The sequence below is a fragment of the Rattus norvegicus genome, chromosome 7 (genome assembly GCF_036323735.1).
Source record: "Rattus norvegicus strain BN/NHsdMcwi chromosome 7, GRCr8, whole genome shotgun sequence".
Lineage (NCBI taxonomy): Eukaryota > Metazoa > Chordata > Mammalia > Rodentia > Muridae > Rattus > Rattus norvegicus.
Genome location: NC_086025.1, coordinates 78,788,631 through 78,792,782, shown reverse-complemented (window position 1 = coordinate 78,792,782; position 4,152 = coordinate 78,788,631). Strand labels below are relative to the sequence as shown.

Genomic DNA, 4,152 nt, shown 5'->3' with positions numbered 1-4,152 from the left:
ACTCCAACATTGTTGGTGGGATTGCAAGCTGATACAATCACTCTGGAAATATGTCTGAAGTTTCCTCAGAAAACTGGATATTCCACTACCTAATGACCTAGCTATACCACTCCTGGGCATACAACCAAAAGATGCTCCAACACATAACAAGGACACATGCTCCACTATGTTCATAGCAGCCTTATTTATAATATCCAGAAGTTAGAACGAAGTCAGATGCCCTTCAGCAGAGGAATGGATACAGAAAATGTGGTACATCTACACAGTGGAGTACTACTTAGCTTTCAAAAACACTGACTTCATGATATTCATAGGCAAATGGATGGAAGTAGAAAATATCTTCCTAAGTGAGATAACCCAATCATAAAAAAACACACATGGTATATACTCACTGATAAGTGGATATTAGCTCAAAATTTTGAATTAACCTAGATGTAATCTACAGATAACATGAAGCTGAAGAAGGATGACCAAAGTGCAGATGCTTTAGTTCTTCTTAAAAGGGGGAACAAAAACATTCATAGGAGGGGATATGAACACAAATTTGGACCAGATACTGAAGGAATGGCCATTCAGAGCCTGCCACTCCTGGGGATCCAGCCACCCAAATGAGACTGTATTGATGAAGCTAAGAAGTACATGTTGTTAGGACCCTGGTATATCTGCCTCCTGAGAGGCTTATCCAGAACATGACAAATACAATGACAAATACTAGCAGCAAACCATTGAACTGAGAATGTGGTCTCATTGGAGGAATTAGAGAAAGGATTGAAGAAGCTGAGGCTTGCATCCCCATAAGAACACCACCACCAACCAACCAGAGCTCCCAGGGATGAAACCACTACCAAAAGACTACACTTGGACAGACCCATGGCTCCAACTGCATATGTACAAGAGGATGGCCTTGTTGGGCACCAGTGGGTGGAAAATCCCTTGGTCCTGCCAAGGCTGGACTGCTCAGTGTAGGGGATTGTCAGAGCATAGAGGCAGGGATAGGGGGTGGTTGGGGAGGGAGAACACACTTATAAAAGAAGGGGAGGGTGGTTGGATACAGAGCTTATTGAAAGGAAAACAGAAAGGGAATAACATTTAAAATGTAAATAAAAAATATCCAATAAAAATAGAAACAAAACTCAGGTGACAGCAGATGATGGTGAGGATGTGGAGAAAGAGGAATACTCCTCCATTGTTGGTGGGATTGCAAACTGGTACAACTACTCTGCAAATCAGTCTGGAGGTTCCTCAGAAAAGTGGACATAGTACTACTTGAGGACTCAGCTATACATAATAGAGTACCATTCAGCTATTGAAAACAATGAGTTCATGAAATACATAGGCAAATGGATGGAACTAGAAAACATCCTCCTGAGTGAGGTAACTGAATCACACACATACACACACACACACACACACACACACATGCACACACACATTGTATGTATTCACTGATAAGTGGATATTAGCAGAAAAGCTCAAATTATCCAAGATATAATCCATAGACCGCATGAAGCTCAAGAAGAAGAATGAACAAAGTGTGGAAGCTTCTGGCTTCTTAAACGAGGGAACAAAAATATTCATAGGAGGAGATATGGAGACGAAATTTGGAGCAGAGACTGAAGGAATATCCATTCAGAGCCAGTCTCTCCTGGGGATCCAGCCCATATAAATAAAACCACCAAACTCAGGTAATATTGCTGATGCCAGTAAGTGCATTTTGACAGGAGCCTGATATAGCTCTCTCCTGAGAGGCTCTGCCAGGCTCTGCATTGCAAATACAGAGGCAGATGCTAGCAGTCAACCAATGAACTGAGAACAGGTCCCACGGAGAAGTTAGAGAAAGGATTGAAAGAGCTGAAGGGGCTTGCAACCCCATAAGAACAACAATAACAACCAACCACAACTCCCAGGGACTAAACCACGACCCAAAGTGTTCACATGGATAGATCCATGGCTCCAGCTGCATGTGTAACAAAGAATGTCTTTGGTGGGCACCAATGGGAGGAAAAGCCCTTGGTCCTGCCATGGCTGGATCCCCCAGTGTAGAGGATGTCAGGGAGGGGAGGTGGGAAGAGGTTGGTGGTTGGGGAGTAACACCCTCATAGATGAAGAGGTAGGGAAGTGGTATAGGGGAAACCAGGAAAGGGGATAATATTTGAAATGTAAATAAAAAATATCCAATAAAAATGTAAGGATCAAGTTATTTAAAAAAAAGAAAAGTGGATTGTGGACCATACTGAACGTTCACAGTGAAAGGAATCAAGGAAGAGAAGAAACAGTTTCATTTAAGTGTTCATAGGAATAGGTATTAACTCACCTTCAGTCTTAGTTACTCTTCTTCTCCTGATGTGAAAAGACACAATGTCCAAGGCAACATATAAAATAAAGTATTTAATTAAAGGCATGTTGATGTTTTCAAAGTGTTAGTCCATGATATAGACAGACAGACAGTTATGTGTGGCCCTGGAGCAGTAACTGAGAGTTTATTTTCTAATCCATAGGCAAGAGCAGAAAGAATGAGAGCATGGACATCCACTCGATTTAGAAAGCCTTCCATGACATACCTTATCCAATAAGGTCACATCTCCTCCAAGACCATTGTTCCCAATCCTTCCCAAACAGTTCTACAAAGTTGAGGTCAAGAATTCTAGAATGACCTTGAGGAGTCTAATCTCATTCAAACAATTACATATTCCTTTCTCTAGGACTCACCTTCTAATGGTCCAGTAATTCACACTGATGCCTCACTCACTCAGATGGGCAACTAGACTCTAGCAAATGGGACTTTGGGAAAATTTAATTGTGAAATGATAACAGCAAATGATGAAATTGTTTCTTTATGCCTGGAAAATCTTCTCAATTCAGGTAAATGAATAAATGGAATGTTTTTAATAAATATATAAAAACAAAAATTATGCTTTTTTATATAGCTACCATCTTTTTGCCCTCTAAAGAAATGTGTAATTTACATTTGCCCCTGGTTTATTGTGTGAGAAGAACTGTGTTCTGGAAGACTCTCCTCAATTGTTTCTATGATTTTCTAAGATTAGATTCTTCCACCTTTTCAGTATTAACAACCATGTTTACTGATGAGAGACAGTTTTTCATGCATCTCTCACATTTTTGTGGAAGACACTACTTGCCTTTAATTCTGGATATTTTTATTATGTTTCAATAGGAGACTTGCTTGAAGAATCAAGATTCGGCCTTCTTCTGAGAGCAAGGACAAACATTGTTATATATTTGTTTTCTAAAGTCCAAATACTCTTTCTATAAAGAAACCGGTCATGGGTACTGATGTGATTTCATCACAGCACACTAATGGTAATGCTTGACTATTAGGGATTTAATAATTTTTAAGTATTCTGAATACATATATTTCTGTAAGTAATTTATTGCACTAGATTTCTACCTTCAAATCTTGTGCTCACTGCCATCACAATTAAATTGGAACCACATTAAATTGTTATTTTCTTTGTAATACAGTAAAGTCTCAGGTCAAATAAAATATCTCTGCACTTATATTCATAAGGTTACTTGCTTGGGGTTGGTTGAAAAGATGAACAGTTAAGAATACTAAGTGCTAAGGGTTGGGGATTTAGCTCAGCGGTAGAGCGCTTGCCTAGCAGGCGCAAGGCCCTGGGTTCGATCCCCAGCTCCGGAAAAAACTAAAAAAAAAAAAAAAAAAAAAAAAAAAAAGAATACTAAGTGCTTTTCCAGAGGACCTGGTTTCTATTACCATGATCTATGTGACAGTTCACAGTTAACTGTGATTCCAGTCCCATGAAATCCGGTGACGCCTTCTGCCCTCTGAGGACACTAGAAATGAATATGGTACACATAACTACACGTGTACAAACATCTAAGTGAACATCTTATTAAAAACAATAACATTAAAGCTATCTTTACACGTTAAATAAAATATTGGTATACTTATTAGCTGGTTCTTTGGGGAGAACACACAATTTTATTTAAAGTTCGTATTGCTTGTGACAGACCCTGATATATGGCTCAAAAATTTCCTAGAGCCCTTGTCTCTCTGCACCATCTATCCAGAAGCTAATATTCAAGACAAGGACTCAAACATCAGATTATAGCTTAACGTAAACTTTATTGTGTTTATCAAAACAATTGATTCCTATCTTGCAGTCTGGA

The 4,152-nt window shown here is 39.1% G+C and overlaps 1 long non-coding RNA gene across 1 annotated transcript; it reads left to right on the top strand.

The window, feature by feature from the left end:
* The first annotated feature begins 2,673 nt into the window (after nt 1–2,673).
* Nucleotides 2,674–3,278, top strand: LOC120093856 (uncharacterized). The gene is made up of 2 exons (XR_005487607.2): nt 2,674–2,862; nt 3,176–3,278. It is a non-coding gene; the product is annotated as an uncharacterized LOC120093856 (long non-coding RNA).
* The last annotated feature ends 874 nt before the right edge of the window (nt 3,279–4,152 follow it).